General features: G+C 56.2%; 1 protein-coding gene, 1 long non-coding RNA gene and 2 other non-coding genes across 5 annotated transcripts in view; 2 read left to right on the top strand and 2 right to left on the bottom strand.

Annotated features, from left to right (window-relative positions):
- Window positions 1–15,434: 15,434 nt before the first annotated feature.
- Window positions 15,435–23,470, bottom strand: LOC134552415 (uncharacterized). 2 transcript variants are annotated; one of them, XR_010080856.1, is made up of 6 exons: window positions 23,338–23,470; window positions 21,979–22,093; window positions 20,788–20,882; window positions 20,105–20,348; window positions 19,391–20,001; window positions 15,435–18,900 (listed from the first exon to the last, which is right to left on the bottom strand). It is a non-coding gene; the product is annotated as an uncharacterized LOC134552415 (long non-coding RNA). The 2 variants fall into 2 exon arrangements; XR_010080855.1 differs by having other exon boundaries at window positions 15,435–20,001.
- Window positions 16,246–16,317, top strand: TRNAA-CGC (transfer RNA alanine (anticodon CGC)). The gene has a single exon. It is a non-coding gene; the product is annotated as a tRNA-Ala (tRNA).
- TRNAG-GCC (transfer RNA glycine (anticodon GCC)) lies at window positions 16,553–16,623 on the bottom strand. Its single transcript has one exon. It is a non-coding gene; the product is annotated as a tRNA-Gly (tRNA).
- A 191-nt stretch (window positions 23,471–23,661) lies between the features above and the next one.
- Window positions 23,662–24,343, top strand: part of GPD2 (glycerol-3-phosphate dehydrogenase 2) — a 52,526-nt gene continuing 51,844 nt past the window's right edge. The window contains exon 1 of the mRNA XM_063401070.1: window positions 23,662–23,800. The gene's annotated coding sequence lies outside the window, so the exon portion shown is untranslated. The remainder of the gene's footprint in view (window positions 23,801–24,343) is intronic.

The following is a 24,343-nucleotide window of genomic DNA, read 5'->3' on the forward strand; positions in this document are numbered from 1 at the left end:
TAGCGCGCGCGGCCGCGACCCCGGCCGGGGACAGCGCCGGGACCGGGACAGGGACAGGGACCGGGACAGGGACCGGGACAGCGCCGGGACCGGGACCGGGACAGGGACAGGGACAGGGACAGGGACAGGGACAGGGACAGGGACAGGGACAGGGACCGGGACAGGGACAGGGACAGAGCCGGGACCGGGACAGGGACAGGGACAGGGACAGGGACAGGGACAGGGACAGGGACCGGGACAGGGACAGGGACAGAGCCGGGACCGGGACAGGGACAGGGACAGGGACAGGAACCGGGACAGAGCCGGGACAGAGCCGGGACCGGAGGAGGGCCGGGACTGGGACCAGGACAGAACTGGGACTGTGACAGAGCCGGGACAGGCCCGGTACTGGGACAGAACCGGGATCGGGACAGGGCCGAGACAGGATCAGGACTGGGACAGAACCGGGACTGGGACAGAATCGGGACCAGGACAGAGCCGGCCGGGGCCACAACGAGCACAATGCGCCCTCGCTTCCACTGCCCACGCGGAATTTAAGCATTTTTAATCTATTTTATTTTATCTATATTTTATTATTAACTTTATTTTATATATTGTATTGATTTTATTTTATTGTAATACTTTTCATTATAGTTATTTATGTTTCTTTATTTCTTAATAATTTTCTTATTTTCTGTTTTATTATTTTTTATTTCTGTTTTTTCCATTGTGCAACTTAATTCATTAGTTTGGGGGTTTTAGTTTTTATTTTGTTTGGCAGGTTTTGTTTTATTTAATTTATTAAATTCTCTTATTTTTTGTGTATTTTAGACTTATTTAAATTTCCTTTATTTATTTAAATGGCTAATGTTTATTTATTTAGATGCACATGGAGGGGTTTTATTACTATTTTACTTTATTTTACCTCTCCCCAGCAGAGCCCTCAGCGCCGCCGGGTCTCCGTCGTTCCCAGCACAAGGCCAGGTCGGTGTGACGGGGGAAGGGACACTCAGCAGAGCTGGGGCAGTGCAATTAAAGGCTGCATTTATTAAAGGCTGCATTTATTAAAGGCCGGTCCGGGTCTCAGCTCCAGCCGCGGTGATGGGCGCTGCTGAGGGGCGTGCGGAGGGAGGGAGGGGACGCGGCCTCCTCCCGGCGGGGTCTGCGCTCCCAGCCTGGGGCTCCCCCCGCGGTCCAGCCTGGAGGGAGGGACAGAGTGGCACTGGTGGGTGAGGACAGTGCCCAGCGCAGCCGGGGACAGCCCGGGGAGAGGACGGGGACAGCCCGGGGACAGTCCTGGGACAGCCCGGGTACAGCCCAGGGACAGCCCGGGGACAGCCCGGGGACAGCCGGGGACAGCCGGGGACAGCCCGGGGACAGCCCAGGGATGGACCCAGGACAGCCCGGGGACAGCCCGGGGACAGCCCGGGGACAGCCCGGGGACAGCCCAGGGACAGCCCGGGGACAGACCCAGGACAGCCCAGGTGCAGCCCGGGGACAGCCCAGGGGCAGCCCAGGGACAGCCCGGGGACAGCCCGGGGACAGCCCGGGGACAGCCCGGCTGCTGCAGGTGCTCTCCCGGCAATTCCGCGGGACGGGCACACAGGTGAGAGCACGGGGCCGGCTGCTGGCCCGGGATAAGCCCCAGGCCCCACCGCAGAGCCGGCGGTGCCTCCCAGAGCTGCCTGCTCACAGCCCTGCCAGCGCAGCAGTGCAGACACAGGGGACACCAGTGTCCCTTCCCAGCGCCTCTCACACTGGCACCGTCACACACCAGAGGCCCAAACCCCGAGCAAGCGGCCCCACCCCAGACACGGCGCTCTCCTGATCTGCAGAGCTGCTCCTGGCTGCTTCCAGCAGCACAGGACGGGGAAGGGATGCCCCAGGGCTGGGGACACCACTGAGGGCTGGCTGGAGTGGCATTTCTGGGGCCACCTCCGTGGGGTTCACCAAGGGAGGAGCTGGGCCAGCTTCCCTGAGCTGCTCACACAGAACCGTCAGAGCCACATCCCAGCAGCTGGTCCAGCCCACAGCTCAACACCACACCAACCTCCAGCCAAGGCCCTGCCAGGGCTGTGATACATCTAATTACCATATCCTTAGAATAGATGTAATATAAATTTCATTACTCACTTAAAAGTTCTAAAGTTAACAGCATAAACTTGAAGTTGAGTAATTAAGTAATCCTTATATAGACACTTATTAAAGTATTTATACATATTATCTTAAATCTACATCTATCATTTTGCCAATTAAAATTAGGACTTTAATTGCAATTAAGTAATTTAATTGCCAATTGAACAGCAAAATTGCTAAGTGACTAATTTTAATGCCTATTTTAATTACCAATCATGACTGGGGAGGGAGCTAATCAAGCAGTATCAGAGTAATGATGTGAAAAAAAGCGGAGAACAAACATTCCAGACTCCATGCTTTTTAAAAAGAACTCCAAATTAAATAACTGCAAACACAATTCCAGACGTGTGGGGAAATGCTGGATTTGGGTATCTGAAGGCAGGAGCACAAAGAACACGTTTGATTCCAGACACCTCTGCTCTTCCCCTCAGTGCTGGTCACGGACGGCTCTGTGTCCCCGGGCTCTGTGGGAGCTGGGGATGGCCCCTCACTCCCAGGGTGGGCTCCTGCAGGGAAGCAGCACGGAAATCCTCAGCCCTGGGGAATTACAGACCAGCCAAGCGCCAGGAGATGGGCATGGGGTGCCAGAACCACCAGCACTCCTGGGCCTGGGCTGCCCACGCGGGAAGAGCATCCCCACACATGCTCCAGAAGTGCCAGCCCATCCTCCTGGCAGGCTCCAGGCGCCACGAGTGAGGTTTTCCAGCCCACTGCTCCTGCAGGGCCAGGCCAGCCCAGCTGATCCCACAGGCTGTGCTCTGCAGCCCTCCCGTGAGTGGAAGTGCATCTGGTGCTGCCATTTCCCATAAAAACCCCCAAATCCGTGTCAGTCCTGGCTGTCAGCGCAGCAAATTCCCCAGGAAGGAAAGTCAGTCCCTGTTTAGGAGGAGGAAGCCCAGGAACTCATGAGTGGTTGCTGGGGCTGTTCCTCTCCAGCTGGAACAGGATTGTCATCACCGTGGGGAGGTTTTCATCCTTGCAGTCCCACAGCAGCACAGGGGGTGCTGCACTTGCAGCGTGGCAGGATTTGGGGTGCCCTGGCAGCCCTCGGGGCACACTGGCAGCACTCAGGATGTCCTGGCAGCACTCGGGGCACACTGGCAGCACTCAGGATGTCCTGGCAGCATGATGGTCAGCGCTGAGGGCAGCAGCCTGCACGGCTGGGCAGGGTCAGTGCTGTGCCCGGGCCATCAGCTCCCTCAAACACGCTCCTTGTGCGTGGGCACAGCAGGGCTGAGTTTGTGGGGCACGTTAAAGAGGGTTCTGCAGCACCAGTGCAGCTTCTGCATCAGGCTCTTCCCTACACTGCTCACATCCCCATCCCTGCTAACTTACCACGTGTTTCAGGAGAGAGTTTTGGGAGTGAAGAGATTTGTTGCCTCTTCAAGAGACCAGAAGTTTCAGAGTCAGGAAGAGGCACTGACACAAAGAGACAGCCGTGTGTCAGTGGCTGGCGCTGCGGGCCAGGGCTGGCTCCCCTGCCTGGGCCGGGGGGTGAGGGTGGCAGTGGCAGCCCCTGGGCAGCCCTCACCCGTCCCCGCTGCAGGGACACACACTGCACACGGACACTGCTGCCGTCACCCCCACCCGGGAGCTGTGGTGTCACTGCAGCGGGCCCCTTCCAGAGGGAAAGAGGCCTGCAGTGTCCTCTGGTCCAATTCCATGCCAGGTGCAGTCCCCAAAGGAGCGGGGCAGCTGCATGCCAGGCACAGCCTGGAGCTGGTGCCCGAGCCCCGGGCAGCGCTGGGACCAGCTGGAGCTCGGCATCCTCAGGCTGCAGCAGCAGCACCCGGCTCCCCCAGGCCACAGCTCAGCCCCGGGCACTCACCCCAGGGCACACACTCCTGCTCCACAGGCCTCCCACGGCACGGGAGCGGCTCTGCCAGGCACTGAGGCTGCACGTCCCAGGGAGGATGGATGCCCAGGTGAAGCTGGATGTCCTGGTGCCCAGTCCAAGCGTGGGGGTCTCACTGCCAGACGTGGCTGTGAATGGGCCATCTCACAAGCACTCCATTATTCCCCTTAGATTTCCCTAAAACTTCAAATTTCCTGCTCTTGGTGCTCTCCTGCAGCTCAGCCGTGCAGGTGGTGCAGCTGACACGAGGTCTTTATTACAGCGATGCCTGTTTCCACGGGGTCCTTGTCAGCACGTGGTAGTTCCGTGGAGGCCACGATGCCCTGTTGTCCCCGTGTCCCTGCCGGCCAGCACGACGGGCCACACTGCCCGCTCTGACCCCGCCGGGCCCCAGAGGCAGAGGCGTTCACGGTGTTCCGTGGCCGGCTCCGCTGGCCGCGTCCTTCGTGCCACAGCGACGAGGTCCCGCCACCGCGCGGAGCGTGCGTGTTCCCGGGACGGCTGTGATGGATATCCCGAGGTGAAAGGCTAAACGGGCCATATGGCGCTCGCTGCAGCCCATCTGCTCCCTGCCCAGCCGCGCCGCCGCTGCCTCCAGCAACATCTGCCCGCCCGCATCCAGCTGTGCGGGCACCGCTGGCGGAGCCGCGCCGCCCCGAGCCCACACCTCGCTGCGGGGGCCGAGTCCCGGGACCATCCGCATCCCATCCCCGTCCCCATTGTCTCCATCCCCATCCCATCCTCATCCCCATCCTCATCCCCATCCCATCCCCGCCCCGGCCCCGTCCCTGTCCCCGCTCCCGTCCCCGTAGCCGCTCCCGTCCCCGTCTCCGCTCACGTCCCCGTCCCCGTCCCCGTCCCCGTCCCCGGCCCCGGCCCCGGCCCCGGCCCCGGCCCCGGCCCGTTCGCCCTCCCGCCGCTACCTGCCTCCGCGGCGGGCGCGGAGCGGGGCGGAGCGGCCGGAGCCGGGACCGGAGCCCGGTGCCGGGGGCCGCCGCGCCCCCTCGCAGCTGCCGCCGCGCGTCAGCGCCCGTCACGGCCCGTCAGCGGCGGCGGTGACGGCAGCGCCGGGGGAGCGGCCCGGGGCCGCCGCGGTGGGGGCTGGCGGCGGGCGGGGGCGGCCCCGGGCTGCCCCGCTCCCCTTCTGTGCTGTCCCGCTCCCCCCGGGCTGCCCCGCTCCCCCCGGGCTGTCCCTCTGTCCCCCCAGGCGGTCCCTCTGTCCCCTCGGGGCTCCCCTCCGCTGTCCCTCAGGAGTGGTTTGTGTTTTGGCTTGAGAGGGTTTCATTTAGGTTTTGTTTATTTGTGGTTTTTTTGGTTGGTTGGTTTGGTTGGGGCTCCCTTTGGTTTTTCCCACCCACCAGTCACCCCCGATGTTCCAGCAGCCGCTGGATCAGGGAGCCTTCCTGCTGGGAGTGCTGCATCGGCTCCAGCCCTGGCTCTGGGGGCTCAGCCTGGGGTAAAGGAGCTCAGGGGGACCCTGTGGCTCTGCACAGCTCCTGACAGAAGGGGACAGCCGGGGGGGTCGGGCTCTGGGAACAGGGACAGGAGGAGAGGGAACGGCCTCAGGCTGGGCCAGAGCAAGTTCCCGTTGGATATTGCAGAAAATTCTTTCCCTGAAAGGGCTGCCCAGCCCTGCCACAGCTGCCCGGGGCAGCGGTGGAGTCCCCATCCTTGAAGGGATTTAAAATCTGTGTGGAGGTGGCACTTGGGGACACAGGTCAGTGGTGGTCTTAGCAGTGCTTGGGGCACGGTTGCACTCGGTGGTGTCAGAGAGCTTTTCCAGCCCAAACAATTCCGTGATTCCCTGATTTTAGGATCAAGCAGGTCCAGCCCTGCCCTGGGTGCAGCCTCCCCCCTCAGTGACGAGGCGAGCATGGCTGGGGTTTGATGTCAGACTCGCGTCCTCTGGATGCAACTGATCCCAAAACAGCCTATTTTGAGTGCCTGCTGAGGTTTCCTTACATAAAGCACATCCCCAGACTCAGCCCCACGCACACGCGCTCAAACACAGGCGGGGTGGGCTCCTCACTTGGCAGCGCTCTCCTGACAGGCTTGGAAATGCCAAAAGTAGTAACTACGCTGCAGAGTGTTACAGCCTCTCATCTGCCGCTCCGTGCTGAGCTCCTCTCCCTGGCGAGGCCGCCAGCCAGGCTGCAAGGGTGGGAGAACAACCCCGGGGCTGCCCCCGGAGCGGCGCAGAGCCCTGTGCTGCAGGCGGGGCTGGGGAGGGATGGGGACAGCCCGGCCCGGCGGGGACAGCCCGGCCCGGCGGGGACAGCCCGGCCCGGCAGGGACAGCCCAGCACGGCGGGGACAGCCTGGCCCGGCAAGGTCAGCCCGGCCCGGCAGGGACAGCCCGGCACGGCGGGGACAGCCCGGCACTGCACGGCAGGGACAGCCCGACCCGGCAGGGACAGCCTGGCCCGGCAGGGACAGCCCGGCACGGCACGGCAGGGACAGCCCGGCACTGCGGGGACAGCCTGGCACGGCCCGGCAAGGACAGCCCGGTCCGGCAGGGACAGCCCGGCACGGCAGGGATAGCCCGGCTCGGCACGGCAGGGACAGCCCGGCCCGGCAGGGACAGCCCGGCACGGCACGGCAGGGACAGCCCGGCACGGCAGGGATAGCCCGGCACGGCACGGCAGGGACAGCCCGGCACGGCACGGCAGGGACAGCCCAGCACGGCAGGGACAGCCCGGCACGGCACGGCAGGGACAGCCCGGCTCGGCACGGCAGGGACAGCCCGGCTCGGCAGGGACAGCCCGGCACGGCACGGCAGGGACAGCCCGGCACTGCACGGCAGGGACAGCCCGGCTCGGCACGGCAGGGACAGCTCGGCACGGCAGGGACAGCCCGGCACGGCAGGGACAGCCCGGTCCGGCAGGGACAGCCCGGCAGAGCTGCACGGTTCCCGTTCCTCCGGCAGGTCGTGGGGACACGGCTGCGCTGCCCCCTCCAGACCCCCGTGTGGGCCGGGGGCTGTCCCGGGTGTCCGTGGGCCAGGAGCCCCCGAGGCACACGGGAGCACCAGGAGGGGTCCGGGCCAGCCCTGCCCGTGGTGCTGGGGAGGAGCCCAGGGCCTGCAGGGGCATCGCCTGCTTCTCTGGGAATTCTCTCGGGTTGTCTCAGCACCAGCTCTGGAAACCCCCAAAACACAACACCAACACTTGGCTGACGTGTCTGTGCCACAGCAGTCGAAAATAGCGTAATTGCACATTATTTTCCATGTATTTTGGGTATTACTGACACGAGACACAGAAATCTGGTTCAATTAACTGCTTTCGTTAAGTGAAATGTATTTTATTGTTTTAAGTGAAATCCCTTCTTGGTTTGGGAAGGATTTGCTCAGCATATCTGGGATCCTTCTCCCTCAGGAACACATTCCCTGGAAGACAGTGCCGAGCAGAACAAGCATCCCCAGGAGTGGGAGCAGGGGAGGTTTCCAGTGACTGCTGGCAGAGGGAGGCGTTGCCGGCCCCGTCTCCACTCGAACAAGGCTGCCCAGAGGGCCCCGCACGCACACAGGGGTCAGGACGGGCTTCAAGGGCGCCCCTGGCTCTGCCCGCAGCAGAAGCCAGAGGGATGCTTGACACACAGCCCAGTGTTTTTCCCCCAAGACGTTTCTCATTACATTTCTCATTACAGGGGCCTCGTCACAGTGGCGGGAGGTCACTGGGGGCTCGTATCAGGAGCCACATCCGTGCAGAGAGGGGACACCGGGGACACCGGGGACACCAGGGCAGCGCTAGGGCCCGTCCTTGCCCTTCACTCACAGGAACATGCCCAGGGCATCCCAGTGAGAGCCCTGCCCGCCCTGCCGTGGGGCTGGAGGGGCCCCGTCCTTCCCCTTCGCCCACAGCCTCACAAAACCATTTTCCATGGAGGCTGCAGCCCCGAGGCCTCCCGGAGCAGAGCTATTCTGGGCGTTTCCACAGCCTCTCTGAGCACTGTTGTGCTCGTGGCGGGTGAGTGGGAGATCCATGCACGCAGCGTGTGCCAGCCCAGCCCCGGCGCCAGCGTCCCCCTCCTCGTCCTCCTCCCTGCTGGCACGGTGGCACCAGCAGAGCCCCGGGCTGGCCCTGCAGGGCTGGGAGCCTGCCCTGGGTGCCCTGTGTCACACCCTGTGTCACACCCTGTGTCACACCCTGTGTCACACCCTGCCTGCCGTGTCCCTCTCCCCAGGCAAGGGGCTGCTCCCAGGGGTGGGGGGTTCCCATCTCTGTTCCTCAGCCAGCCCCAGGGACAGCCTGCTGTGCAAAACACGAGATCAGTGAATAGCGGGGACCCAGCTGGGTTTGGATTCATGCCCTGAACTAAGGCCCTGGGAGGTTCAAGGCCAGGTTGGATGGGATTTGGAGCAACCTGGGATAGTGGAAGGTGTGGCTGCCCATGGCAGGGGGTGGGACACGATGAGCTTGAGGGTCCCTCCCAGCCTGAAGTGCCCTGTGGTGCTGTGGCCCTGAGCTCAGGTGACAAAGTGCAGCCTCCTTTGGGCACCTGGGACTCTCCTGCACTGCTGGTGATGGACAGAGTGCAACAGGCACAAGCTGAGACTGTGACACCACTCAGGCCTGGCCAGGGTTGCAGATACCTCCCCACGGAGCAGGGAGCTGCTGCTGCCTCCTTTCAGGGCCCTGGTTCAGCGGTAGCTTGGCAGCCATGAGTTAATGATTGAGCTCCATGGTCTGAGAGGGCTTTTCCAACCTGAACCCCCCTGTGATTCCCTGGCAGCCACCAGGAATGGAGCTCAGCACGCTGTGTTTGTCCAGCCACTCGCATGGCAACGTCACCTCCTGCTAAAGGCTCATCCCGTGCTGCAGGCCTCAGAAAAGAGAGGTAAAACAAAGAGAAAACCGTTCCTAAGAGTTACAAATTTGCAAAACTCTCCATGTCTGTGGTGGCTGCTGTCATTAGAGGGAAATGGCAGGGAGAACAAACCCATTAATGCAGCTGTTAATTGAAAACAGGACCGTGTGGAGAATGGGGTTTGTAATTATGAGAACAGTTATTAAAATACCATTTTTGATTTTTAAAACCCCTGACTTCAGTACAGAGTATGGAGGAGTTATGTTTTAAAAACTTAATTATTTCCAGTGCTTCAGAAAGAGAGGCCAAAGCTGAAAATGATTTTCCAAAACTGCTAGGACAGTTTCTTTAATTATCAATTTTCACACAGTGTCGTAGGGCACGGGCTGAGCCCCAGTTTCACTTCCAGTCTGGAGCGTGCTCCCCTCCCTGCGGGCGCTGCTCCTTCCCCAGCTCCCCAGCTGAGCTGGCCGTGGCCGTGCCTCAGCAGCTCCCAGACCCCGTTTCAGTGGCCACTTTGCCCTCCTGGGGCACTTCTCCTCCCAGTGCCCTTTCCCCTCCTGTCCCCATCCTGGCACGGGCTTGGGGCGATGCTCACAGCCCCTTGGCAGAGCCACGAGGCTCCTGCACTGGGCTCTGAGTGCAGGGCAAGTGATTCCTGCTGCAGGGCTAGTGATTCCTGCAGGGCAAGTGATTCCTGCTGCAGGGCTAGTGATTCCTGCTGCAGGGCAAGTGATTCCTGCTGCAGGGCTAGTGATTCCTGCAGGGCAAGTGATTCCTGCTGCAGGGCTAGTGATTCCTGCTGCAGGGCAAGTGATTCCTGCTGCAGGGCTAGTGATTCCTGCAGGGCAAGTGATTCCTGCAGGGGAGGTGCCTACCCCAGGAGCAGTGTGTGAGGGAGCCCCTGCTGCACACCCTGGCTGTGCCTGGAGCTGCTCCCCGGGGACTCTGCCCCTGTGCCCTGTGCTCAGGTGAGAGCCACCTGCAGAGCTGCCCCAGCCCTGGGGACAACAGCACAAGGACCTGGAGCTGCTGGAGAGAGCCCAGAGGAGCCACGGAGCTGCTGCAGGGCTGGAGCCCCTCTGCTCTGAGACCAGGCTGGGAGAGCTGGGAATGTTCCCCTGGAGAAGGGAAGGTTCCAGGGAGAGCTCAGAGCCCCTGCCAGGGCCTGAAGGGGCTCCAGGAGAGCTGCAGAGGGACTGGGGACAAGGGACAGAGGGACAGGACACAGGGAATGGCTCCCACTGCCAGAGGGCAGGGCTGGGTGGGAGATTGGGCAGGAATTGTTCCCTGTGAGGGTGGGCAGGCCCTGGCACAGGTGCCCAGAGCAGCTGTGGCTGTCCCTGGGTCCCTGGCAGTGCCCAAGGCCAGGCTGGAGCAGCCTGGGACAGTGGGAGGTGTCCCTGCCATGGCAGGGGTGGGATGAGATGGGATGGGATGGGATGGGATGGGATGGGATGGGATGGGATGGGATGGGATGGGATGGGATGGGATGAGATGGGATGGGATGGGATGGGATGGGATGGGATGGGATGGGATGGGATGGGATGGGATGGGATGGGATGGGATGGGATGGGATGGGATGGGATGGGATGGGATGGGATGGGATGGGATGGGATGGGATGGGATGGGATGGGATGGGATGGGATGGGATGGGATGGGATGGGATGGGATGGGATGGGATGGGATGGGATGGGATGGGATGGGATGGGATGGGATGGGATGGGATGGGATGGGATGGGATGGGATGGGATGGGATGGGATGGGATGGGATGGGCTCTAAGGTCCCTTCCAGCCCAACCCATTTTGGGATTCCCTGATCCTGCAACCACGGGGGTCTCCAAGCTTCAACTCCTCTTTCCCTTTCTCGGCACCTCTTTGCTTCCAGCAAAGCTGAGCTGGAATTCAGTGCAAGTGTAGGGTGGACACACACCCAGCAGTACAAAAAGATACACTCACCCTTTCCTGAGAATGGAATCATCATGGAGAAGCAGGCAATTAATCATGCACAATAAATAATTTAGTCTTTCTTGCAACACTTGAAGCACAGTGAGTAAAAAACACTGATTTGAGAAGAGTGGTATTTAAAAAAACTATGCAAAATGAAGTTCAGCCTGCACACTGAATGAAGGAAAAACTGGGTTTTATTCAATTTTAATTAAATGGGATCTGGTTCTTCAATATGAAAAACTAGATTAAAACTGAGGCAAAAATTGAATCCTATTAATATTACCAGTAAATAAAAATACATTATTTTTTGGTTGGGGGAGCTTTAATAATAAGAGGCATCATAAAGAGAGAAATCAAAACTGGATTGCACATTCACCAGATTGTTCAATACAAAAGCCAACAAAATTGGGCCATATTGATGTGACAAGCAAGAAGAAATATATTCATTTCCAGCTCACAACATTCTGCTACGAGATATCATTGGCGAACCAAGTCAATGCTGATAGCAGTCAGATCCCGATGAAATGAGCTCCCAGCAGGAAATCCCCCAGGGAAGGAGCTGGAAAGGGATTTACTGCAGCCCCTGCTCTGCTCCCCAGCGGGGCCTGGGCGGGCAAGGGCTGCCAGGCTCGGGGTGGCCACCACGGCCACCAAAGGTCTTTTCTTAATATCTGCAATGACACTGAGGTCTGAATGTTCGAAATGGTGCTGGGGGTCAGCCTGGATAACGAGAGTCCTCTGTGCCTGTCAGAGCAGGTGATGTGCTCCAGGGATATAAATATGTATTTCCAAAGCTGATCCAGGGAAAACCCACATTGCATCCAGGAGAGAGGTCCTCATATCCATAGCTTAAAAATGTGATCCTAAGCAAACAAACTGAAAAAACCAAATATTTCTTACCTAAAGTGTTTCTGCTCGCTGGGGACAGAGCAAGAGCTGCAAATGGAGAATGAGGTTCAGGGAATAACCCAGCACTGAAGGAAATTATGATAATAACATTAACAATAGCATTAACAATAATAGCAATAACAGTAGTAGAAATAATAATAATAATAATAATAATAATAATAATAATAATAATAATAATATAGTAGTGTACTTTTTAAGGGTGAGGGTAAAATATTTTAATCAGACATTCTCTAAGCAAATCCGAAGTGTCCCGTTGAGTGATCCGCCCTAATGAGGCTCCACGAGGTTTTCCAGCGCAGCCCCTGCCTCGGTTTCCCAGGAAGGGCAGTGAATTAAAGGGCTGCGAGGAGGCAGGAGCGCCCTGCTGCCTGCACAGCTTTACTGCCACTGTAACCCAGGTAATTGTGCTCGAGCCCGGCCTCCCGAGCCTGGCAGAAGCCTCCTATCTGCCTCAAATCCTGAAATGTTAATTTTCATCTCTGATTAAGCTGCAGACCAGTCGAGGCTCCTTTTATTAAGTCAGGCAGACTCCTACCTGCTTCCCGAGGGCTAAATTTGGCTGGGAAAGCCATTGTAATATTGTGTAATTAATTTGCCAGTCAAATAATTTCTGCAGGGCTCTAATTTACTTATCTGTCTGCAACACTAATGAATCTCCCAGCTCAGTACTTTAATCATGTTTTCTGCCTTTTTATCTCTTTTTTTAACTCCAGCTTCCCTAATTGTTTACCATGGGCTCATCTGTAACCTGTATTTTGGGGATGTGTTTGTTCTCACAACAAAACCCAGCCAAGCGCGTGGACTCTGTGGTTCTCCTTCATGACTGGGAGCTGCTGAAAGCCTTCCTTGCTTCATTCTTGAATTCCAACAAGCAAGAGAGCCGAGTCCACTAAAATTCACGATGCAAAAATCCAGGAGAAAAAGCCATTTGTACTGGGAGGATTTAAGGTGGTAACTTCATTGCAGCTGGGTGTGACCTGTGTGCAGAACTTCCTAAAGCTCGTTCCAAGCACTCTGCTCCCTGGTCAGTGGCAGTGGGTAAATATGTTCCAAAAAAGGTGGCTGTGACCCCTGAGGACACCACTGATGGTGGCCGTGGTGGTGGTGGGTGGATGGTTGGACTCGATTAGCCAAAGGCTCTTTTCCAACCTTAATGATTCTTTGATTCTTTGAACTGAAACATTGGCAGGATTTTTAGCTGTTTAACTTTGCATATCACAAGTCTGTAGCCATTTTTGGTTTTTTTTTTAGACATTTTTACATAAAATGCTGTGGTAAGAGGCATTTTTGTAGTGTTCAGTACTTAGGTGCCATTCCACCACACTAACTCTGATATTGGTTACTTCACAGTTTTCCTAATCTCTAACGGGAAGGTTTTTCAAAGGAGACCAGGAATGCTCAATAAAAGATAAACAATCCTACAGAATCCCAGGATCCCTGAGGTTGGAAAAGCCCTCCCAGTCCAAGGATTCCAACCTGTGTGCAATCCCCACCCTGTCCCCAGCCCTGAGTGCCACCTCCAGGAATTGCTGGGACACCTCCAGGGATGGGCACTCCAAACCTCCCTGGGCAGTTCCCATTCCTGAGCTCCCTTTCCATGGGGAAATTCCTGCTGCTGTCCCCCCTGCCCTCCCCTGGCCCAGCCTGAGGCCGTTCCCTCTCCTCCTGTCCCTGTGCCCTGGAGCAGAGCCCAAATCCCTCCGGCTGTCCCCTCCTGTCAGGGACTTGTGCAGAGCCACCGCCCTGAGCCTCCTTTTCTCCAGGCTGAGGCTGGAATTCAACTTGGAATTCTGCGCCCCCTCATTTGGATACCTCAAAGACATGGATGACATGGCCATGTGATGAAAGAAAATTAATTTTATGTACTTAAGTATAAATGGCTGGTGCCACTGCCGTGGACTCAGGTGTTACACAGAGGTGTCAGACACACCTGGGAGCTGAGACCCGCAGCTCCGTCGTAGCTCCAGGGCTGGATCCACCACATGAATCCTCTTCATCTGTTTGTTCCACACCTCTGGGCTTTGCTGCTGGGCTCTACTGAACCAGAGCGTTGGGTTTGGGAAGGAATTCTGAGTGTAAACATTTAATCCTGGGAACAAGTGCCGTGGTGGAGACTGTGCTAGGAGGAAGCCCGGACTCGCCCATGTGTCTCCTCAGAAGCTGCTGTGATCCCTGTTCCCATGCAGCCCAGGGGCTCTGGAACAGAGCTCTCACCAGGCTGCACCAGCTTGGAGAAGAGCTGCTGTGGGAAACAGCGAGGCTTTACGCGTGTGTCTGACAAGAACTGACGAAAAACTCGAGTGGATCAAAGAAAAGCCCATCCCCAGGGCCAGGGCAGGCCTCCCTGCAAGGCGTGAGGCTCCCGAGGGACAGGAATGAGTTAATCCCACCAAGGAATGCGGAGGAGCTGCCAGATAACAGAGTGACATTGTTTTTCCCTGATGTCAGCACAGAAACCCAAACACAAAGAGGTGAATGTAGTCCTTGGAGGCAGCTGAATGTGGAGCTTGTGCCGGCATCCAGCAGCATTGAAACAAGATGACAAAGTGTTTCCTGGAAGCAGCGGCTGGCTCCGGCCAGCTGGGCTGGCTGTGGCCGCGGTGGGGAGAGTCAGGGATGTGCAGGGATGTGCCATGGTGGGAAGGATCAGGGATGTGCTGTGGTGGGGAGGATCAGGGATGTGCCATGATGGTGAGGATCAGGGATGTGCCTGGTGGGGAGGATCAGGGATGTGCCATGGTGGGGAGGGTCAGGGATGTGCAGGGATGTGCCTGGTGGGGAGGATCAGGGATGTGCCATGGTGGGGAGGATCAGGGATGTGCCTGGTGGGGAGGATCAGGGATGTGCCAGGGATGTGCCGTGGTGGGGAGGATCAGGGATGTGCCATGGTGGGGAGGATCAGGGATGTGCCATGGTGGGGAGGATCAGGGATGTGCCATGGTGGGGAGGATCAGGGATGTGCCATGGTGGGGAGGATCAGGGATGTGCCATGGTGGGGAGGATCAGGGATGTGCCATGGTGGGGAGGGTCAGGGATGTGCCGTGGTGGGGAGGACCAGGGATGTGCTGTGAGTGTGCTGGGAGCAGGACAGGGCCCCATCCTGCTCGCTCCTGTTTAGGAACACACAGCCCTGGTAGGCCTGGGGCTTCCACCCCACAATTCACATCCATCCATGGGCATTTTATTTTGCTTTGCAGTCACTTTAAGGCATTTTATTTTCCCCTGTCACATCCTCGTGCTGTGTCTTGCCTGAATAATTCACCTTATTCTGTGTTCTGTAGGTGATGAGGTCTAGAGGATATTTAGACCAGGCTGGAAGAGAAGCCTTGTTTCACTTCAATATAGGCAGCACTTGTATTGCTTCCACAGGGACAGTAATTAAATACTTGCCAATAGGCTTTGGATGTGGAGCTGCTCTTCCCAGCAGCCAGAATGTGCTCTGCCTCCCTCCACCTCCCAAGTGAGAAGTTTCACAATTGGGTGGCTGTCCATCACAGCTGAGTAATCCATAACAGCATAGTAATATCTGTATTATTCATTTTTGGCTATTCTGAACTCTACAGGAAGGTAAACAAAAGGAGAAGAAACCGAAGAGAAGGGTTTAAATTGCTTTGTATTTTTATTGCAAGGTTGGTATTAGCCTTCCCAGCACCCTTGGCTCAGCCTGCTGAGGAGCCATGGCCGCCCTGCACCTCAGGTCACACACAAACCAGAGTTTGGGTGTTGATGGGGAAAACCAGACCCAGTAAGTGCCAGAAAGCAGCGTATCAAAACCCGGCTGGCAGAAAGTCAAACTGTAAGTGCTGCTTTCTGACAGGATGGAAAAACCTGAGCAGCCAAGGTTATGGATGTCAGAACGGGAATGGCTGGGTGGGGAACGGCCCTGTGGGGTCGGCACAGCTTGTGGGAGAATAAATTAAATATGTTCTGGTATTCTTCCCTGGGAGGGTGGGCAGGCCCTGGCACAGGTGCCCAGAGCAGCTGTGGCTGCCCCTGGATCCCTGGCAGTGCCCAAGGCCAGGCTGGACAGGGCTTGGAGCAGCCTGGGACAGTGGGAGGTGTCCCTGCCATGGCAGGGGTGGGACGGGTTGGCTTTAAGGTTTTAACCCGTTCCCAGACTCCGTGACTGTGGGGTAGCTCAGGGGCACACCGAGGGCACCCAGCACTGCCAGGGAGATGGTGCCTGGGCTCTGAGAACAGCGGCACCGGGCAGCTCCAGTGAAGACACTGGACGTTGCTGGTTTTGCTGGGAATCCGCCACGGGAAGAACGTGTTTGGCTTCCTCTCCGTTAGCATCAAACCGGGGTCCTAACCCGGGCTGGGGACCCCGGGGGGATCAGCACCGCGGCTGCCCCGGGCCCCGAGGCTCTCCCTGTGCTCCCCGCGCACGGACGGGGCGGTGCCGCTGCCGGGGCTCCGGGGCTCCGTGCCCGTGTCCCCGCTCCGTGCCCGTGTCCCCGCTCCGTGCCCGTGTCCCGGTGCCGGCAGAGGGAGTTGTGTGCGGCCGGGCCGGGTCGGGCCGGGCCAGGCCGGGCCGGGGCGCGCAGCGGGACAGCCCCGGCTCCCCCGTGCCGTCCATTTGGGGGCGCCCGGCGCGAGGCCTCCACAGCCGGGGATGTAGCTCAGTGGTAGAGCGCGCGCTTCGCATGTGTGAGGTCCCGGGTTCAATCCCCGGCATCTCCAGGCGCTTTTTTTTTTTTTCTTTTCCTTTCCTCATTTCCGTTTTTTTTTCTCCCGTCTCCCCGCGCGGCCGCTGGTTCCGCCGGGCCCGGCCAGCACCGCGCCGCCGGCACGACCCGGCCCGGCCCGGCCCGGCCCGGCAGGACCGGCGCCGCTTTCCCCGGCCCGGGAACCCCGCGAGGAAAAGGAAAGCGCTGCGCTCAGACCGCGGCGGCTCCTCCACCGGCAAAAAACGAGTTGCATTGGCCGGGAATCGAACCCGGGCCTCCCGCGTGGCAGGCGAGAATTCTACCACTGAACCACCAATGCGCGCTCGGACGGCCTCCCCCCGCCCTTGGCTGAGCCAGCTCACCCGATGTCACCGCTGTCACCAATGTCACCAAATCCCTACGTTCTATTCTGTGTCTCAGCCCCACGCGCTCACCCAGCACTTTTCAGCCATCATTTCCAGGGCACAGAAGTTTTTTAAAAGTCAGCACTGAAGCAAGGGGGTTAAGATTAACCCGTTACACATTTTTCCTCTAAAGGATAAAAAACCCCCTGGGAAAGTGTATAATGCACCCATCACACCCCACAGAGTCTGGCCTGACACTCGGTTTTGGTCCTGTTCATCTCTCACAGATGTAAGATGTCACTAATTATTTCAGTAATTATTTTAAAAACTTTTTTTTTTCTCAGCATATTCTTTGAAAACTTTTATTTCTAAGCATTCTGTTTGTATCTGGGATAAACTAATTTTATTCCTTGAATAAGCAAGGAGTGATTTAATGGGAGAACTTCAGGAGATTGCAGGTAAAGGTTTCCAAGATTCTTTACACCCACCACTGTGGTTGGAGTCTTCTCCAACCTAAATGGTTCTATGATCATTCTTTACATTTAAATGCTTTCAGACCAAGTCACAAATGTGTATTTTTGTTCCTTTTCCGTCCTGGAAGGACTTTGCCAGGAGAGGCCCATGGTTAAGGGCTCAGAGGCCCAGCTGATGCACAAAGGAATGATCAGATAGTGCTCACAGGGGTCCCTGACACTTGCCAGGTGATGATTTTTCAGCACGCTGTGCCTGTGTGTGGTGATGTCAATAGTGAGTCCTTGCTTGTGCTGTGATGTGGCCGTGCTGTGTCCCAAAATAAAGGATGCACACTCCTGACACACAGTTTGCCTTGGCCACACTCCCACAAACAGCCACACGTGAGCCAGAGTCCGAGGAAAAGCTGCTTCACGTCAAGGGAACATCACGATTTCTGCACAAAGGTGCTGGAGAACACCACCCGGGCAGAGGAACAGCGGCACCCACCTGTGCACAGGTAGGAAGTGGTGTTTCCTGGTTCAGCCAGCAGCGCTCTGGCACTGCAGGTCATGTTCCAGAGTCCTGTCTGGATGTGTGTGAACACCACAATGTAACAACCAGCACAGTTCCCTTTCCCTCTAGGCTTCCGCTGGCAGAAGGTGACATAATAAAAACTGTAAGTAATAATTATTATTTAGGCTGTTGCTTACGGTTGGATTAGTCAGTCTAGAAAAACTGTTTTCTCAGACAAACGCAGGACCAAAACCCCCCAGGCACTTAGGCAAAAGATATTCATATTGAGAAGCCCCTAATTCCCCTTCTTACTGTGTCTGGAAGTCAGTCACAAGGAGGTTTCCCCCCACTTTTGTTCTCCCACCTCCTCTCACTCATTCCTGGTGAGCTGAGGCTGTGCCAGGCAGACACATCTGGCAACATCTGTGCACAGCCACAAGGGACCCATCAGCGTGTCCTCAGAGAGGATCATGGAATCAAAGCACCGTGGGCTGCCTGAGGCTGCAAAAGTCCTCTGAGATCCCTGGGTCCAATGGTGACTCAGCGCCGCCAGGGCCACCTCTGAACCCTGTCCCCAAGTGTCCCCTGTTCCCTGGGGCAGGCAGAGCAGAGCAGGGCGTGCTGCTTGCGCCACTCCTTGGAGGATCATTGCACAGAGGGTCACCACAGTGACAGACTGTGCACTACCCATTCCCAGAGCAGAGATGAAACCTGTCCTTGCACTCATGGTTAGTAACTCAGAGAACAGTTTCTCATGTCCATTACAGTGGTTTGCATCTGCTCAGAACATCTGGGAGTGTTGACTGACGTCCTGCAGGGAATTCTGTCAAACAGGAGGAGTTTGGCAACTCCCAGGCTCCCTGGGGCCTAAATGTCACTCCAGAAGAGCTCTGGGAACCCGTTCCCAAGCTGTGGGACCCAGGCTCACACTTGGCTTTCCCCAGAACTGACTGTGAGTGGGAGGCTGCTGAACAGGGCAGAAATCGACCCCTGCAATGTTAGAAATGGCAGCCCAGAGCCTCAGAACTGCTGAAAATCTCACAGGACCAGTTCAGCTGAGCAGGAATCAGAATCCTACTCCAACAAAACACAGACTTCTAAGAGGTTCCTTATCTTAGTCACCTCAGCAGCTGGGAGAACGTTCCCTGCCAGCCTTCAGTGCAGACGGATCTGTTTGTGCCCCCAGTGGACACGGCACTGTTGCAGCAGGTCCAGAGGAGGTTACAGAGCTGGTGAGGGGACTGGAGCACCTCCCTGTGGGCCTGAGAAAGCGGGGCCTGTTCAGCCTGGAGGGGAGAAGGGAAAACCTCACAGCCCCTTCCACGATCTGAAGGGGTGTGCAAAGAAGCCAGAGAAGGACTCTTCACCAGGAGCTGTAGTGAGAGAGCAAGGGGGAATGGCTTCACATTGACAGAGGGGAAATTTAGGTTGGATCTGTGCAAGAAATCCTTCCCTGTGAGGGTGGGAGGCCACAGCACAGGGTGCCCAGAGAAGCTGTGGCTGCCCCTGGATCCCTGGAAGTGTCCAAGGCTAGGCTGGACAGTGCTTGGAGCACAGTGGAAGATGTCCCTGCTTCTGGCTGAGACTTGACAGAGCAGAGCCCAGGAGCTTCAGGTGTTTCTGCTGACTCTGCTGTGCCCCTCTGAGGAGGATGCTGCAGCTCACCCGCAGCCTCCCTCCCCGAGTTCAGCTGGTGCACTGTGACAGGAACAAGGTCGGGTTGATAGGCACGGTAAATCAGCTCAAATCAGGCCTAAAAGTGCAGGTGTGGCTTACCTGGGGTGTGTCATTCCTTCTGTCCTGCCTGCAGCGTGGACACGTGTTCCCATGTCACGTGGAGGGACGTGGCTGTGCTGTCACTCCATATAAAATGGGTGTAGCATTGATCCTTGTCCTGGCATATGAAAATGGGGAGGTGTGATGGCACAGCTGCACCTGCACCGCTGGCTCTGATCCACCTCCTCACGTGCAGCTGGATTAAACCAGCTACGTCCTAAAGGAGCAGCTGAGCGAGCTGGAAAGGGGCTCAGCCTGGAGAAAAGGGGGCTCAGGGGGGACCTTGTGGCTCTGCACAACTCCTGACAGGAGGGGACAGCCAGGAAACAGGGACAGGAGGAGAGGACACAGCCTCAGGTTATGCCAGGGGAAGTTCAGGTTGAAAATCAGGTTGAAAATTTTTAGAAATTCAGGAAGAATTTCTTCACAAAAGAGTTGTCAGGCATGGGAAGTGACTGCCCAGGGAGGTTTGGAGTGCCCATCCCTGGAGGTGTCCAGGGAATTCCTGGAGGTGGCACTCAGTGCTCTGGGGTGGGGGCAATGTGGGCATTGGACACAGCTTGGATTTGATGGTCTTGGAGGCTTTTTCCATCCTCAGTGATCCTGTGATTCTGTAAATGGAGATCATAGAAATGAAGCTTAATGAGTAAATGAGAGCACCATGAAAGACAGCAAACCTCTGTGTAAGAACCAGCCGGTGTTTCACTAACATACACAACGCTTTGTATCACCAGGCAAGTCCAGTCAAGACTTCCACAGCGCTGAAGATAACAAGAGGCCTTTCAAAATGGCTTCTCCGAGCCTCTCCAGAAAGGCTTCCCAAGCGTGTTCCTGCCTCTCCTCCCAGAGTGCAGAGGAATGGCTCCATCCCTGGCGAGCTCTCCGCTGAGTGGAGCACACACACATCAACTCCGTTTTAACAGGTCACGGAATGAGCCGGGCATTTAAAAATATCCACCTGCCCAAAAGGACAAATGAATCCGCACTGTGGAGCCTTCAGCAAAGATGGTTGGAACAAAACAAACAAAACAATCGTGGTAATCTTTTAGGGAAGACTTATAATGTAGAACAACTTGTCAGTGCGGGTTAAAGTTTTAAGGCCTAGCAATTTTGACAGCGTCCCTTTGAGCACAGCGAGCGCGCGGGGACGAGCAGGACAGCAAAAGGTCACTTGGTCACACATATCTGCTGCCTCTCTGAAGTTTAGCTCAAGACCCACTAGGCACGTCCCAATTAATTATTTAAATCTGCGGGGAGAAATATTTCAGCAGATGAAAAGGCATAATGTGAAATTCCGGGGAAGGTACAAGGATGGCTGGCATGGCCAAAATGGTGCTGAGGGAAGATGGGGTGAGAGATCCCTACCACGGCCACAGACACAGAGAGGGGCCACTCACATCCAGGAATGCTGATTGTTCCAGATACCAGCCTCTCAGGGATTTTCCAATATCCTTGCTTTTTCAATGGAATAGTTCTGGATCACAAAAGGTCACTGAAACCAAATTGACAATGATATATGTGGTTATTTAAAATAACTTTCCCCAGCACAATTATTGATGATGTTGCTGGCAATCTGTAAGTTCCTTATAAATGCATGGACACCCTGAAACTGTGCATCCCAGATCCTGCCTAAAGCATCTCAAAAGAAAGCCATCAGGCAGGCAGTGCCAGGGAAATGGGCACCGGGAGCAAACAGGAATCAAATCCTGGATTTATCCATTCTGGGATACCAGGCTGGGGATTCTGAAGTCATTGTATATGTCTTTGAACAGGTCTTCTAAGCTTTTCCTAATCATTTCAATACCTGGATAAACAGCAGACGTACAGTCACCAGGGCTGGTTTTCATCTGTAGTTGTCTGAGAGAAAAAAATATTACAGCACAAATTCTGAAGAGCCTTTTGCCTTGCCTTTGCTGAATACACTCTCACTCCAGCACACGTAGAGAAAATACATTTAATAGGTTTTGTATTCTTTGTATTTCCTGCCACAACCAAGCTCCTTAAACGTTTAAAGAGAAAATAACTACTCTTGACTAGTCCAAGCAGTCTTGCTTTCTAAAAGGCACTGTCCTTCTTTTCTTTACCAGCAGAATTCATGTTGTCCATCAGACCTAGCTCGGCTGTTTGCCCCAGAAAAACAGGGCTGCTCCACATCCCTTCCCTCCATTCCCTCCTGTGCTGCCATTGCAGGGAGAGCCCCATTAATTATGGTGTTTGTTCTGCTACTACAAATAACGTGACCCTGTGACCTTATTCTTTAAAAGTGCAATTTTTGCATTTGTTTCTGCAGCTCAGCCCTGATGTGGGATCTCGATAGGACAGCGAGCAATCAGACATAATTAGGATGATACCACATCCTAACAGGGAAATGAGCCACCCTCTCTCCCCCAGACAGGGGGATGGATTTCACTGCTGCAGCGCAGGGAAATACCTGAGCACCAGGAACACATCCTGCAGTGCGAGCTGAGCAGCGCTGGGAAGCACAGGGCTGGGCTTGGGGTGACACCCGACACCCACAGCCCGGATGGGAACCATTTACAGCCCAGTCACAGCCACCACTGAGTGCTGGGAATTTCCAACGGGAGTACCTGCCACGGATCCTGCTGCAAAATCCCCAACAGAGAAATCCTGCATCTGGCTCTGTCCCTTTGTCTCAGCTCTCCTGTGATTGTCACCACCCTTGCTGCTCACAAAGACCTTTTCCTGAAGACAGATTAGGAGAAAACATATTTGTGAACGTATGAACAGATTTTCCTCTTATGATACATAACTTTGGCACGCAGTCAGGAAGCGATGATGATCCTCTTCCCTATCTTCCCCTGCTAATGAAGAGAAACTGCCTCTGGGGTTGAGGACAAAAGGTGAACTCTCCGGTCTCCCTGCACAGAATTTACACCTGCTGAGCACATGATTTCAGGCATCTGAAATTCCTGTCTTGGCAGGTGTCCCAGGGACCAAGCCACACGCTCTCAGAGACTTTGGAGGTAATATTTTCATCCAGGCATTAAATAAATAACAGACTTGAGAGGGATGAATTTTGCAATGCTTTCAGGCATCTCATTTTTTTACTTAACCTTGTAAAACTCTTTCACTCTTCAAACTTATGAAGCCAAATCTTAAACAATCAGTAACTAAGATAAAGAGACCGTAGTAGTTGAACAGAAGCTTGAAGCAGGGAAGAGAACAGCCCATCCTTGTTTATTGGTAGCTGCACTGTGAGGGTGCGGAGAACGTCTCCTGGAAAGTGAGATTGCTTGGGAAATGTGATCCGTATGAAGTTTTCACTTTCCCTTTATGAGGAGAGTAGTACAACACACTCATTTTCTACCTCCTTCAAGATTTTGCAGGTTGGAAAAAGCTGATGAGCCACAGCAGTGCTGGGGTGCAGAAAATGTTCACTTGGAAACCGGCTATAGATACATCTTGCACTCATACACTGCCCCGTATTAATCAAAATTTTTCATACATTATTACTGACAGTGCAGCTACATCTGGGTAGACAACCACTGTGAGGGGTGGGAGGACAGGGGATTCTCCTAGCTCTAACAAATATTTGTTAGAGATGGATGAAACAACATCTAGTGCCATGTTGGAACACATATATGGGGTAGGCATTCACATCCAGAACTTGTGTGTGTTGGATCATGCTGAAATTATTCACGACAAACTGCATTTAAATCCCCTGGGGTTTTTTTGTATCCCAATTATTATTCTTCCGCTCTCATGTGCTCCAAAAAACACATACTCTAAAACCATATCCTTAGAAAACAATGAATAATTTTCTGGTCTTTTTCCTTTTATTTTCAACTCTTTCTCTTCAGTTGACAGCTTCTAAGCCAGAGTATTTATTAATTCCAGCTGCCACTCGAGATCTTAGCCCTTTCTAAGAGCACTAATGTTCCTGGGATAAACACTGCTCCCATCACCAGTGACTGAATATCACTGACTGTGCAGAACTCACGAAATCCAATCCTTGCGGTTGTTTACTGACTTGAGATGACACCCAGACAGCTGAAGACCACGATCAGCCGCTCGGGCGGAGGAGCCGGGCCCCACGCGTGGGCCGGAGGCCTCCGGGACCGCCTCCGGTACCGCCGCCGGCGCGGCCCCGGGGAGGGGCCGCCATGGGCGGCGACCCCCATCACGCAAGGCCGGGGATGAGGAGGCCGCGCTGGGCCCCTCCCCGCGGGCCAGGCCGCACCGCCGGCGCTCCCGGGCCTGCGGCGGGGCACCGCGGCCCCGGGCGGGGAGCAGGGCGGGGAGGCGCCGGCCGCGTTCGAGGCGGAGCTCGGGGGAGCCTGGCTGGCTGCTGCAGGCGGAGGGCGGGCGGGGAGAGCCGCCCTCCCCTCTTTTCCTCCCGCCGGCCGGCGAGCAGCCCGCAGAGGGACGCGGGCTCGGCGGGCTCCCGCAGTAAGTGCCTTGGGGATTGCCTGAGCGGGGTCGGAGCATCTCGGGGTCGGGATGGAGGGAGCGGGGCCGGCCCGGACACGAGTGGAGCGCTCAGCACCGCAGCTGCCTTTTATTATAAAGGTGTGCCAGAGGCATCCTGCCTGCCTCGCCTCCACATCGTACCACAGAACCTGCCCCGTCCCCGCGAGTGCTCCGGGCCAGGCTGCACGGGGCTTGCAGCAGCCTGGGCCCGTGGCAGGGTGGAACTGGAGCATCTTTAGGGTCTCTTCCCACCCGAACCATTTGGGATTTTATCATTCCCTCTGTAAGGCTCAAGAACAGCACGGGTAGATGGGATATTGGGAAGAAATCCTTCCCTGGCAGGGTGGGCAGGCCCTGGCACAGGTGCCCAGAGCAGCTGTGGCTGCCCCTGGATCCCTGGCAGTGCCCAAGGCCAGGCTGGACACTGGGGCTGGAGCAGCCTGGGACAGGGGAAGGTGTCCCTGCCATGGCAGGGGTGGCACTGGATGGGCTTTAAGGTCCCTTCCAACCTAAACCATTCCA

The sequence above is a fragment of the Prinia subflava genome, chromosome 6 (assembly GCF_021018805.1).
Source record: "Prinia subflava isolate CZ2003 ecotype Zambia chromosome 6, Cam_Psub_1.2, whole genome shotgun sequence".
NCBI classification, from domain to species: Eukaryota; Metazoa; Chordata; class Aves; order Passeriformes; family Cisticolidae; genus Prinia; species Prinia subflava.